The sequence below is a fragment of the Rhineura floridana genome, chromosome 7 (genome assembly GCF_030035675.1).
Source record: "Rhineura floridana isolate rRhiFlo1 chromosome 7, rRhiFlo1.hap2, whole genome shotgun sequence".
In the NCBI taxonomy this organism is placed as follows: domain Eukaryota; kingdom Metazoa; phylum Chordata; class Lepidosauria; order Squamata; family Rhineuridae; genus Rhineura; species Rhineura floridana.
In genome coordinates this window covers 99,529,030-99,544,508 of record NC_084486.1, presented here as the reverse complement: position 1 = coordinate 99,544,508, position 15,479 = coordinate 99,529,030, and positions in this window count along the sequence as shown.

Below are 15,479 nucleotides of genomic sequence, written 5' to 3'. Positions count from 1 at the left end.
TTGTATGGCTGCTTGGTGGCTAAAGAGGTCATGAAGAAGGGCCAAGTTGGTCATGGTAACGGGCCAGGTTGACCTGGTTTCCCCCCTATCCTCCTCCTTTGCAAAGATACTGGGTATATTTAAGCAGTGCAGTTTTGCAAATACTTAGCACCTGATTAAACTGAAATGTGTCTTGCCTTGGTTCAGAACAAGTCTCTGCTGTCACAGTTGCTTCTCTGGGAGAAAGGTTGTGTGGCCTCCAGATGTTCTGGTTCTCTCCTATCCTCCTCCTTTGCAAAGAAACAGTAGGTGCTTAAGCATTGCAGTTGTACAAATACTGAAACATGTCTTAACTTGGTTCAGAATTGGTCCCTGCTGTCAACAGTTTCTAGTGGGAATTCATGCCACAATAACTTTGCATTACTTGGAATAAAGATCCACTGAACTCCATAGGGACTGCTCCCTGATAAGTGTGTACAGGATTCCAGCCTGAATTGGTTAATCTTAAAGATGACACATAGGACTTTTTACAAGAGCCCCCATAATTTTTCAGACCTTTGGAAAATATTGTTCTCCAGATTATTACTATTTTTTATTTACTACTATATGCCTTCTTTCCAGAAAATGGAATAAAGTGGAGGGATAGTAAGTAAGACTGGGGGATGCCAGGTTCAGCTCTCTCCTCAGCCATGAAGCTCACTGTATGACCTTGGGCCAGTCACCATCTCTCAACCTAACCTACCTCTCAGAGTTGTTGTGAAGATAGCATTGCAGAAAGGAGATCCATGAATTCTACCTTAAACTCCTTGGAGGAAAGGTAGAATGACTATAAATGTAATACTGTTAAATAAATAATTTTTAAAAGTCTATCTTCAGGCCTCCTACCCCTGATTTTGAACTGGGGAAGGGTTTGGGGAGCAGATTTAGAAATCATGAAAAAAAATTCTAAGAATCAACAACCAGGATATTCAGGCTCAAAAACATTACACCTTCTATGTAGGCCCTTCGGAAATCCAGTGTGTACCTTACCCGCTGGGACAGCCTTGCCTGGGTGGGTTTGTGCAGACAGGGTGCAACCCATGTTCCTGTACTACATATAATAAATAGTACACTAAGTTCTCATCTGAACCATTTACATCATTTTTTGTAACTGCATTTTAAATTTGCTAATGTATTTTATAGTTTTATATCCCCACAATAACCCTGTAGATTACAGTGCAATTTTGGCAAAACAACAAAAAGAACAGTACTAGCATCTCAAAGACTAATACATTTATTATGGCACAGGCTGGCTTGAACTAAAGTTGGCTTTATCAGATGCATCATTCTTTGTACTCCATAAAAGGTTATGCGATAATACGTTTTCTAGCCTTTCAAATGCTACTTGTTTCTGTTATAAGCCATAGCTAGTTGGCTAACCCTTTGATTTAAAGTTTATCAGAGGAATGTACCCAACACCATACAATGAGCCTGCAACAGAGAGGAGGAATTAAAAAGCAGGTCTTCAGATTCTCTGGTGGTCTCGTTTTTTTTTTTTTTTTTTTTAAGTGTAAAGATAAGGCTCTTGCCAACTTGCTTACTGAGAAGGAAAATGTGCAGGCAATATTCTACCCAAAGTGTGATGCAGTCAAAGTGTTTTAACTATTAGCACCAACAGCCCCACCTGGACACCATAGCTTCCTCTCACAGACTTGAGAAGGGGGAAGCATGGTTACGAACTGTGAACCACAGAAATAAATGGCATGAGCATGGACAGAGTGCACCTGCCTCACCAATGAGAAACTTATGCTTCTATTCAAGAAGATGATTCCACAACACTAACTTCTGCCTGAAATATAAACCCTTATTGTTTGCCAGCCACATACTGTTCTTTTACCGGGACAGGGGGAAATGTCAAGCAAAGTACAATATATAGTATGTGTGCATGCTTCTCTCTGTGTGTGTGTGTGTGTGTGTATGAGAGAGAGAGAGAGAGAGAGAGAGAGAGAGTATAGTTCCCAGACAGCTTTAAATAATGGTATTATAATAAACCTTGTTACGGACACATGTCTCCAATGGCTGGGTTTTTTTCCCCCAATGGCTGATCTTTAGCTAGATGTAAAACTCTCAGCTCACTGCCTATGCAGAATAGATGAGCTGGACCTGAGAGACTTTATGACCTAATTCAAAAGGTATTGGCATACAGTTTCTCCCCTGCTGGGGGAAGAAGAATGCTTGTTCTGCAAACTGCTGCTTCAGAAACACATTTTAAATTGAAGGCTCTGCATTTATCCCCTAATTAAAGGGCTGTCACAAACAGTTGCACAAACAGTTGGGAACAGTTGCACACTGAAATTTAGATTCCTTCAGATGTATTCCCACTAGTTTTGCTAGCTTAAGAGTCATAAGAACATAAGAAGAGCCTGCTGGATCAGGCCAGTGGCCCATCTAGTCCAGCATCCTGTTCTCACAGTGTCCAACCAGGTGCCTGGGGGAAGCCCGCAAGCAGGACCCAAGTGCAAGAACACACTCCCCTCCTGAGGCTTCTGGCAACTGGTTTTCAGAAGCATGCTGCCTCTGACTAGGGTGGCAGAGCACAGCCATCACGGCTAGTAGCCATTGATAGCCCTGTCCTCCATGAATTTGTCTAATCTTCTTTTAAAGGCATCCAAGCTGGTGGTCATTGCTTATTTAGTTATATTCCACATTAGGAACTTGATTTTAATAACTGTGGAGGGGTTTCATCTCCCGCTCCCAGTAGCGGGAGCACCTGATTGACTCCGCCGGTGCATTTGCACTATGCCCCTCGCTCTCTCCTTCCCAGTAAGCAGCAGCAACTCAGCTGTCTATCCCACCCCACCATCTGCTACTGCCTGTTCCTGTATTTCCGCATTCAGTACTGATATTTATTTCTTTGTAAGCACTTAAAAGGCCTTTAGAAAAGCAGGGCACTGGGTTCTTGATTTTTCTTTAGATCATGCAATTTCACTTTCTCTTGTTCTAGTGGCAAAACACTACACAGACTTCCTTGCAGAGTGACACAGTAGGGGATGAACCCGTCTTTTAGCTCTGATTTCTCCTAGTTTCTCAGTTTTCATTCTTAAACTCAATTCTTGGCATTTCCACAACAGTTTGTGATTTTGTTAAAAATAAATCCTCGTGAAAATTTGTCAGTATTTTAGTGTGCATTTTGCCTAATATGCACATTTTTGTATGCATTTCTCTCAATGTACACACATTTTCACCTAATATACATTTTGCAGGTAATTTTCCCTAACAATAACATACATTTTTGTATGTTATTTTCACAAATATATGCATTTTTAGGCATCCTTTTCTCTAAGATATACATTTTTGTATACATTATGTGGTTGGAGAAGTGCAAATGGCAAACAGTAGTTGCATTTCACTTTGAGTATCAGGAAGTATGAATTAGGTAGGTTCACTTTAAAATGTGAGCTAAACCAAATTTGTTCCCTATCCCTGGATGCAGTGAAAAAGTTAGGTACCTCCTTGAGATTGAAAACCAGTGGCTGCAAAACAAATGTTCTACTGTGATTCAGTAACCACCAGGTAAACAGGACCCTGAGACATAATGAATTCCAGTATGATACTGATGTTCCTGTTCAGACGCAGAAAAGACTATGGCAGGCTTCTGATATTACAAGTGCATCTGGTCTACTGGCTGGCCACGGTTGGTACCAAGATGCTGGAATAGAGATGGACCTTTGGTCTCATCCAGCAGAAATTGTCTCATGCTCGTTTGGTACACATGGCTTTCTCTAATATATTGACTATTTGCATACATGGGTTGTTTCTTTAAAAATATGTTCAGAAATACATCGTCAAAACATTATTATTTATTTATTTCAACAATTTATATACCTCAATACTGCAGTTTCTAAGGGATTTTTTAGTGGAGTTAATACTGGGAGAGAGATTGTAAAATGTAGAAAATTCATAAATCAATATACATTCATAAATTAATTAAAAATTAATTTTGAAAAAGTACAGCTATGCTAGAGAAAACACTGATCACATGCTGATCTGTTACCCTATCAAAGGATCAAAACAAACAGGGATGCTGCTTCCCTGATGGGAAAAACTATTGCTGCTATTTTTGCTATTTTTGCATCTGTTGCCTCTCCTGAGAGTTTTGAAATTAACTTTAGAAGAGACAAACAGAAGGCTTTTAAATTCCAAAGACAGCCAGCTTTCATTTTATGTTTTTGGTTTTATAGAAATAGCAGCAAGATGGCAGGTTTCATTTCTCCAATGTAGTTACCTAAGGCTAGGGCATACAGTCCTTTGCCAAATGCAAGGCATATTCCCTACCAATTCTCCAGTGGCCATTTTTCCCCCATTTCTGTCCAAGGAATTTTGTCCACTAAACCAACAAGAGTTCTCTGTCTTGTCTACTCTGATTCCTGCAGTTTGGCCTAAGGCCCAAGCCATGGCATTCATGTTCCTGTTTCCATGGGAGGGAGTTTCCACTAAAGACAGTGGAATGCCATGTGTTGCAAACTGCTAATTTGGTTAGCCTGTTCTAGGTAACCAAATGAGGAATAGTGAGGAGATGGTAACCAAAAAAGCCAACCAAAAAAGAGCCAAGCAAAAGTATTTTGCTTACCAAGATGGCACTTCCCTGTATTTCCATATACAGAAGCTGATGGGATTTGCAGCTGAAACATACGTCAACACTGGGTTTTATAAATATATTTACTTCTTTTGATGAAAAACCTATAATTCAATTATATGTAAGAAATAGGAAAACAGAAAGAAATAAAATAGAATTGAATTAAAACATGCAAAAGGAAAAGAAAAATAAGGTACAAATTTGGATCACTGCATTCACAATCCCTGGGAAAAATAATAATTATTGGCCTTGGTGAGTAATAATGTCCTCCCCCGCCTTTTAAATTTTTTTTGTTTGTATCAGCATATCATCCTTTGGGTTTTGAGACATTCTCACTTTGAAACTGAAGAGTTATTAAGGATTGTAAATAGTGGCATATCTTGCTGGAGGCGCTTGAACACTGTTGCCATTATTTATGTATAAAATACATTTTTGACACATAGTGGAAAGTGGGTCTGTTTTTAATTTGACCTCTATTATACCTTATTTTTTAATTATTTTTTCAGCAATAGCTATGGACCAGATTTGACTATATTTTCTTGCAATAACACTCTTGGCAGCTAACAATAAATATAGAGTTTATTCTTTATCCAATCCATCTTCATTTGGCCCATCCCATATCCCCAGTAACGCTAGTAAAGGGATTGGTATCAATTCTTGCTTGGTTATTAAATTAATTTCTAAGAACACCGCCTCCCAAAAACCTGCCACTGAATGATACTCCCGCCATAAAATCGGAAAGTATATGGAATAAGGTGCCTATGAAATCAATCTCAGCAAGGATTTCTGGAATCCACTCTTAAGGTCACTTTTTATGTGGTACTATACACCGGTGATTTTATCATATATAAACAACGATCTCTCCCTAAAATGCTGGCACTGCAAAAAACATAAAGGTACATACTTCAGCACTCGTGATGGAAAAGCATCCTCTACCACACCTGAGAGCAGCAGGCTAGCGTACTGGGTACAGGGCACACGTAGCTCTGTCCTTAACACTGCCCTCTGCCCACCAGCATCTGCTGCCTAATCTCAGGCTAGCCCTACCTATTGCCAATAACAGGCATCTGCAGCTGCAAGAAATGTTCCTAGACTTCAACACAAATATCAAACACATTCAATCTGGCTCTTGTGTTCACATTAACATAATGTAAAACGTTGTCTTCGGATAATTTTTCCTTATCTTCCAAATTCTTATCCCAAAGTAGAAGACAGAGGCATTTCTTTGCTAGGGTGATGTGTTAAAATCAGATACTCAGCTACAGCAGAGGGTCAGCAGACCTGGGATTTGTGGTGGAGGTATATTAAAGACAGACACAGACTGCTGGCAAAGGCCAGACAACTGAGCCATCTCTGCACCATCTGTAGGGACTGGGCATTTAGTGTGGTATCTTCTCATAAGGAGACCCCCCCCTCAAAGAACCATTACCAGAAGCTTCCCTTTATATGAGATAAGCAACATCCAAAAGTTTAGAAATTTGTAAAAACAGGTTCTGAACCCTGCATGTTCAGTTTGCATTAATTAAAAAGCTACTGAATTTCCATTTCCTGAAACAACATGCGAACTGGAACACAGCCATCCAACAAAATTCACACTTCTGTGAATGTTGCAATGCTGTTCTCCAACCAAACCCTCTGTACAAAAATGCATACATTAGGGGAACATGTGCACAGAAATTCATATAGTAGTGACAAAATGGACTGCCTTCAAGTCAATCCCGACGTATGGCTACCCTATGAATAAGGTTTGCATGGTAAGTGGTATTCAGAGGGGGTTCACCATTGCCTCCCTCTGAGGCTAGTCCTCCCCAGCTGGCTAGGGCCTGCTCAGCTTGCCACAGCTACACAAGCCAACCTTTCCTTGTCCGCAACTGCCAGCTGGGGGGCAACTGGGCTCCTTGGGACTATGCAGCTTGCCCACGGCTGCACAGGTGGCAGGGCACGTAACCCGTGAGCCACTCCCTGTGGGGGTGATCTTTAGCTGGCCCTTGACCCCCAGGAGACACGAGCGGCGATTTGAACTCACAGACTCTGGACTCCCAGCCAGGCTCTACTCCCCACTTTACATACAAAATGCACAATATCAGGGAAGATTGCTCACAAAAATGTGTATATAATGGGAAAATAAACATTTAAATACTGATGAATTTTCATGAGGACCCTTGTTTTAAAACTGATGTGCGAATGTGATGAACTAAACTTAAGACTAGAAAAATGAGAAACTTAGAGTAACTGAAATTGATACATTCATCCATTCTCAGCAGGCAGACATATTCACAATTTTACAAAATGTCCTATCAGATTGTGACCATTTTTAGGAAAGGGAGGGTATAGATCTTTTGAATGAATGAATGAATAAATAAATAAATAAATAAGAAAGATATGGTTGTTACTGGGATATAGCAGCCTCTGAACTAACCATTCAGGAAGACATTTCTTCTTAACTATTGGTTTTCTTTTATCTTGTTTTTATTTTCCAAATTGTCAAAACAAAACATAATTTTACACAGTAAAATAAATTTTCACAACTTATTTCACAACTTATAATACAATGGACTGGAAAAAATGGACTGCCTTCAAGTCGATTCTGACTTATGGCGACCCTATGAATAGGGTTTTCATGGTAAGCGATATTCAGAGGTGGTTTACCATTGCCTTCCTCTGAGGCTGAGAGGCAGTGACTGGCCCAAGGTCAGTGAGCTTCATGGCTGGGTGGGGATTCGAACTCTGGTCTCCCAGGTCATAGTCTAACACTCTAACCACTACACCACACTGGCTCTCCGGTCAATACAATACAATAGGAATAAAACAAAACTTATAAAAATGTATAACCCTATTGGTTTTCTAAGGCTGCAATCCTATACTCTCTTACTTTGGAGTAAATCCTATTAAGCTTCTATATTTTTCTTTCACAGATAATTCCTACAGCATGGCCAAAGAATATTCAAAACCTCTTAAGAAAAATTAATGAGACCCTCGAGAGAGAGGTCTGGGTTTTTTTAATTGTTTGTTTTCTGTTTTGACAACAAATGTTTAATAGACAGGAAATGTTGTCCATGACAGCTGTTGTAAGCTGCCCGCCTCTTCCCTTCTTCTCTAAATTAAGCATAAACTGTGGCTAGGAACAAAAAATGGATCATATCACGCATTGGCGGGAAGAAATAAACTCAATTGGTTTATCATTAGGGTGGGAATTTGAGCCTTATGAGTCAATTGCCTGACAACCTGTGTTTTCTTGTACAGTAAGAAAAACAAACAAACCTCTGATCTACTTGAAAGTGAGCATTATCTTTCTGAATGGATAGTATTCATGGAAAATGGGAAGGCTGTGGTGCTGGAATGAACAGCTATTGTTAATTATGATGACTCATTGGTCAATGAAATAATAGGAAACACAACTATCCAGTTAATGAATGGGTGGTTTCTTGCTGCCTAGAACATAATGGGAGGGGAGAGCGCTTTTGTATCCACTGGGAATGAGCCAAGCAGTACACATACTAGACCAGCAAGAGGGACTTTCCTAGCTATGGTGTCCGTTAAGAAAAGAAATCACACAACAGTATTAGATCTTTCAAACTGCCCTCCTGTGTAATAACATGGTGCCAGAATGGCAGCAATGGTGAAGAAAAGTCTAAGAGATCTCTAGAAGTCTCTGTAAGCAGTTCTTTATGACGAAGGCTTTATCCTTTCAATAATATTTTGTGCTTATCTCACATTTGTCATTGAAAGAGTTGATGGGACAGAGTTAACATGGCCAGCCAAAGCAAGCCCAGATGATGCAGATTTATCTCTTTAGTGCTCTGGGACTAACTGAGATCATCTAGGCAAGATGAAGATCAGTGGGCCCTTTATTATTTTATTTTAGACATAATCATTCACATTTCTAAGTGGTGTGCATAAAAACAAGCTATACAGAAAATGAAACAATGAACTTATTGTAAAACCAAACATACCTTAAAATACCTGCTAGAATGACAATGTCTTAGTCATGCATCTGAAGTTCAACAGGGAGGATGCGTGTCTAGTCTCCATTGGGAGGGAGTTCTACAGGCTTGGGCCCCCTACACTGAATGCACAGCTTCTAGTCCAGTGGTTCCCAGCCTTTATGAGTACGGGACCCCCTTTATAAGCTCAAACAAATTTGTGCCCCTCTCCTCCCAAGGGAGGCAGGCTGGCTGCCAGAAAGGAAGGGGAAAGCAGCCTTTTCTTGCAGCCTTGCTTTTTTTTTTTTTGCTTCTACAAAAAGCCCTGTCCTCTTGTTCTGAGTAAGGGTGTTGTCAGCAGCGGCAGTGCAAGGAGATGGGAGTTGGTGATAGTAATCCCCTCTTCTTCCAGCACCTCCATCCTCAGCCTCCTTTGGTGTCTGCCATGTATTTTATAGGCATGTGCCTGCCCTCAGTGCACCTGAAAAATGCTCTTGCACTTTAGCAAAAGTCCTCCCCTCTCATTTAGAGCAAAGGGGAGGTGTGATCTGCAGTGGCAGTGGGGAGCAGACAATGCCCAGGGACTGAAGACTTTTTTAAAAAAAATAATTCACTTCTTTACTGTTCACAGCCCCCTCTGGATTACTTCACGGCCCTCAGGTTGGGAACCACAATTCTAGTTGTTACGAGCTGTGCATCTAAGCCATGCGGGACCACCAACAGAGGCTCTCCTAAAGATCTCAGTGATTTATTTATTTATTATTTATTTATTTATTACATTTATATACCACCCCATAGCCAAAGCTCTCTGGGCGGTTTACAGCTGGAATGAAAGGGATCAAGCAGTTCTTAAGATATCCTGGACCCAACTTGTTAAGAGCCTTGTAAATTAATGCAAGTACCTTGAACCTGGCCCAGTAACATACAGGCAGCCAGTGCAAGTTTTTAAGCATCAGAGTTATGTGCTGGTAGTCTGTCCCTAGCCACAGCATTTTACACTAGCTGGAGCTTCCAGACCAGGCGCAAGGGTAGCCTCACATAGACCACATTGAGTTTACCAATGCATTAACCACCTCAGCCAGGCTAACTCTGTCCAAAAATGACTGTAGTTCGAACACAAATTGTAGCTGGTAAAAGGCACTCCTTACCACTGAGGCTAACTGAGCCTCAAGTGACAAAGGTGGATCCAGCACGCCCAAATTACACACCTGCTCTTTCAGAGGGAGAGGAACACAAATTTGGAAACTATACTTCTGTTAATGCAGCCTAAAATGGCATTTGCCTTTTTTGTAGCCACATCACATTGTTAGCCCATATTCATCTTATGATCAACAACTATCCCAAGATCCTTACATTTTTGTATGTTTGTTGGTGTTCTTCTTACTTTGCAAAGCCAAAGCAAAAATATTTAAAACTAACCCCCAAGCTGATACAAAAATCTCTTCCATCCCCCAAACGCCTGTAGCTCAGCCCAAAGGGCCAGAAAGTCTTCTGAAAGAAGCTGCGTTTGAAGGCTTCCAGGGATGGAGAGTGGGGCAAGGCAGGTGGAAATAGCCTCCCCTGATGACAAACTGAGTCTCTCTCCCCTCATAGTCCTTCTCCTGAAGGCAGTTCCATTTTTTTAAATGTATTTATTAATTAAATTTATTAGTCGTCCATCTGGCTGGCCATCCAGCCACTCTGGGCGACGTACAAATTAAAAACATACAAATACATTAAAACATTAAAAATCTCAACAATAATAATAAAACCTAACCCACCCCAAAAGCCTGCCTGAAGAGCCAGGTCTTCAAGGCTCGGCGGAAGCTCATCATAGAGGCCTCCAGGGCTGGAGGGTGGGGCAAGGCAGGTGGAAATAGCCCTCCCCTGATGACAAACCGAGTCTCTCTCCCCTCATCAGAATCAGCTACATTTATCTGTCGTGGCAGCATATACTTGAAGGAATCGTACAAAGGTAAAGTTGGAAAGGGTCTATAAGGCCATCAAGTCCAACCCCCTGCTTAATGCAGGAATCCAATTTAAAGCAAATCCAACAGGTCATCCTCAAGTGCCTGAAAGTGGTTCCATAGTTCCATTGGTGCAAAGTATCTTCTAGCTCCTCTGCTCCTAACTGTCACCCTTTTCCATGGAATTTCCCCCACTTTGTTGTTCCTTTCCTCAACACTCTCCTCTGCTGCTTCAACTTGGTCCCAGGCTATGGTCTGAAGGCACATAAGACCAGCTCCGTGCTTGAAGTTAAGCAGGGTCAGGTCTGGTCAGTGCCTGGATGGGAGACTGCCTGGGAACCATATGTAAGCCGCCTTAGGTTTCATGAAAAAGAAAGGCGGGGTATAAATGTAATAAATAAAAAAATAATAAACTTGCTGTTCTTCCACCTTCTGTACTTTCTCTTTGCTACTGTTGTTCCAGCGATCTGTCTAAGAACTCTTCATTTTCTCTTATACCCTGGAGTGGCCACCCACCACTTCAGGCCTCTCACTTTTTGTTCCAACAGTGCATCTGTTGCATGTATGCACCATACTGTTCTCAGGCAAGAAAACAAACATTGCACACATCTTGCAGGTCACCGCTACTGGAATGTCATTTCCATCCATAGCCTCTATTACCCTTTTGATTCTATCTTTCTACTTGTATTGGAATGGCCTGTGTTTTGTCCTGTCCTCCTTGAAGGTTACCAGGAGAGTCCCACTCGTATATGATGTGTCTGACAAGAAATGTTTTGTTAGGGACCTCCCTCTTGACCTCTGTTATCAAACTCCTGTTAGCTCACACTCTGACAGTTGGCTCACTTGTAGACCACCTGCGGCAGCTCCCTCTGCTCTTCTCAGTTAGGAAACAGGAGTGATACAGTAACAGGTTATGGGGACTAAACTCAGAGCTGGGGGCTTTAAAGAGACCAAGTACCACAGGGGACTTGAGGCTTGCTTGGATATCTGAGCCATGATAGCAACAGGGCTTGGGGAATATAAACAGAAATCCCTAACACAGCATTGCTATGTTTTGGTGTGTAAAAGTAGAAAATGTGTCTCCTCTGCTAAAAGAATAGTCCTCCATTCTATTCAAGTGGAGAGATCATTACTACCTTTCAATATGCAAGCTGAGGAAAGAACTCTGTCTTGCAGGGAAGTTGGGAAATCCAGTAGTAATTAACACTTTGGCAGCCCAGCTTGTACCTCACAAGGTAATGATAGCATTTTTTTTACCATATATCTGAACATCAGGTGGTACAGTACATTTGTATAATTGAGAGAGATCCAACATACCACAAGAGGGTGCCCACTCATGCAACAGGGCATCTCCTTCCCTTTCAACCCTGCATGCTCCCAAAATCTGCTCTGGAGGGTTAGAGGACCCTCAGGGGGGTTGGAGAGAAGAAAAACTACAAGTCCCATTATACATGAAGATTCCTATTGCACAAGTGGGAGGACATCAATGAATGTCATCCATGGGTTTATAAACATATATGGTATCATTTGCTTTTCCAAAATAAGGTCTACCAAGGCAACCAATTTTTTGCCTAAAATAGCGCAATACCCACCTATGCAACTATAGCTAATTTTGTTAGATGAAGAGTTAATTAAAGTAGGATGAAAAACAGACTCTCTTACCTGTCAATTCAAGTGTTTATTTTACCATACTGATTTGCAGACCTCACACGCTTTTACTTTAACTAAAGCTAACACGCACATCTATGGATAGATCTAATGAATACCAATTAACAGTTGGAATAATTTCCCAGTATGGCCTACATGCAGCAGACTAGTGAAATGTCCTTGATACTGAAAGGATATCAGTTATCAGAAGAGCATGCTCATTCTTCATTGGGTTGTTTTGGGATGTTCCCCTCTCCCCATAAGGTTTTCTCTCTCTCTAAAGATCTGCAAAACTTGGGGATCCTCAAATACTTACACCTCCCTCTTATCCATGAATTGTGTAGTTTTGACTACATAAGGATCCAAGCTCAGATAATGAGTTTGTTATTACTATATAGGGAGGAGGAGGTTGTTGGACTACAACTCCCAACAGTCCCAACAATTGGCCATGCTGGCTGGGGCCATTGGAAGTTGGAATCCAACAATAGCTGGAGGATCACAAATTTCCTGTCTCTGATATACAGAATGCCAACCATTTTCCATTTAGGTGAAAAAGTTCTAGTCTACAGTTGGAACATTTTGGGCAATTCAAAAATTAAATTAAATTTCAAATTAGACTTCAAATGTTGAACTTTGATATTTAAGGGCTTTTGACGCTGGGAAGTCTGTTGAGTAGATGGTAGTCAACAACTCTAAGGGGATGTTTCCTGACTGATTTACCCTTGCTTCCTGCCATTACACATTCATTAAATATTTTCTGTCTAACAGCATTATCTTTTTGCTCATTGGATGGAATATGCAACTTGCAATGCCAGAACATAACAGCAGTAAGGCAAGTAAGGGGGGGGATGTTACAAGTGGATAAAATTATGCACAGTGTGGAGAGAGAGGGGTAGGGAGAAGTTTTTTTTCCTTCCGTCATAATATTAGAACCTGGGGTCATCTATAGAAGTTGAATGTTGGAAAATTCTGGACACACAAAAGAAAGTACTTCTTCACATGGCGCATAGTTAAGCTATGGAATTCGCTCCCACAAGAGGTAGTGATGGCCCCCAACTTGGATGCCTTTAAAAGAGGATTAGACTTCTTCAGCCTTGTTATGAGACTTGGGATCTTTAACCGCTATACTATGGTCCCATGCCCATACCTTACTAGTATTATATGTAAAACTCATATATGCACATATAGATTACATACGCACAGCTATCAAAAACTGTATAACAATGATACTTAAGGTTCATAAAGAACACCATTCCTTTTCCATAAGTGCCATTCACTGGCAACAACAGGCAATCTGTTTAATATGTTATACATGTTGATAAAGAACATGGTTGCAAAATATCTTAACAGCCTCTTTAAAAGCAGTTGGCTTCCCCTTGAATGTTCTCCTGGCAGGCTCATGCTGGGGATAGTTGATTGGCCTTTAAAAGGCCGCTTTAATGATATGATTTAAAATATAGGCAGTCATCTTTAAATGCCTTTACCACCTTTCATGTTTGTCTTCTAGTGGACTCTGCTGCTTTCCTTTTGCACCTCTCAGCTTGGTCTCAGAGAGCAGATGATATAGTACCTGCAAAGTCAGGTGTCTAGCTTCTAATCACTAGTGACTGGTGAAACCCTCAAGACACTTTTCACAACATCTTAGAGAAGCCTCAGCCACCATCTTGGTTGATGGTAGGCAGGTGCAGATCACAGCCAGCATTCACTCCAACAGGAGGGTTAGGTGGGGTGTGCAAGAGGGTGTCGTGGGCCTGCACAGTTGTAGGGGGTGCCTAGGAGCTCCCTCTCTGCAATCTGTGGCAAGGTTGGGAGCTGACGCCGCCACAGGTCGCAGAACAGGAGCGCTACCCACCCACCCTAATGAGGGGCCTTTCAGGGACCCCTCTGAGCCCCAGGGACCCTCGGCCAGGACCCGAACTGGCCGCCCTCTGGTGCTGGCCCTGGGTGTCCCATACGTTTTTTAAAGTATACAGATAATTGCTAGTTGCATCCTGCATTGTAACTGAAACACTGATTAAGTTGCCTCATAAAATGGCATGATGTATACTTGGCATTTCTTGTGGTAAAGATCCAGTGGTTCAACAACTAGCAATGACTTCTGTACACATGTCAGTCCACTCCAGTTACTTTCGTACAAAACTGAGGCAGAATAAAGTTAATTCTTGAGCCTACAGTCACTGCACCGCATTTGACTGCAAGATGCCCCCTGCAATTAATAATTTTTTCATTAACCTCAACAGTATCTACTCAGCTTGCAATGAGAGTGGCTTACTGCCTGAACAAAGCCTGTTAATACATTTTGACATTAAAGGACTGCAAGAGCCTGCTCATTGTATCGGAGTGTTCCTAAAATATATTGAGAAGGAACAGATGAATATGAAAATTAACTAAAGTTGCATGCGAGTGAGGTTTTTTTTTTCTGCTGTTGTCACCTAGATCAGGGTACAGACTTCTGTTTAAACCACGTACTGGGAACCTCAAGCCTGGAGGCCAAATGTTGTCCTCCAGGCCTATCTGTCTGGCCCTCAAGACTCTCCAAAGGCACACACTCTCTTGAGCCACATGGCCCACCAGCCCTGCTTTGCACTTTCCTTGAGTGTTGCGGGGAATGCGTCCTTGAACTCTGGTACTTCTTACTTGCCTGGATAGAAGATATTTATTTGTTTAACAGAATTTGTATACCACTTACATTGTAAATAAAATCCCTAAGCAGTTTACAGCAACAATAAGAGATAGAGAGGGATGTGTCAATGTGAAGAAACTACCCCATTCTACAAAGGTAAAATTCATGTTTGTGATTCTTCCTGCTTTTGGCCCTGCTCACCACTGGCGTGTAGGTCCTGGAAGGTTGCTCAGAAGGGAATATGGCCCTCAGGCTGGAAAGGTTTCCCCATCCCTGGTTTAAATGTTCCATCTCGGGAACTGAACTCATTCATAGTTGGTTACAATGCATGCAATGCTTGTAATAAGTCAGTAGGTGTCACTATAGTGACAACAGCTTTATAGCAGTATCTAATGAAAAAAGAAATCATTCATTCATAGAACAAATAAGATGGCAGGAAGAAAAGGAGGAAAGAAGGAGCCACAGGAGAGACAGGGGACCTCCAGTAAAAGAAGGTTAGTTCAGCATGTAGCAGTATACAATGCTGACCAACAACCACAAATTATGTCTATGTGAAAAAGGAAGACAAAGATCAGACAATTTTTTCCAGAATTTTTGTAATACAGAATTACAAATGGATATAATGGCTAGAATTCCCACCTTGCTGGGGGGGACGGACAGGGCTCCTCCAGCAGCAGGGCTTTGCAGCTGCACAGGAAAGTCCTGACACAGCTTCAGTTCCCCTATGTGTGGCCACACACAAAGCA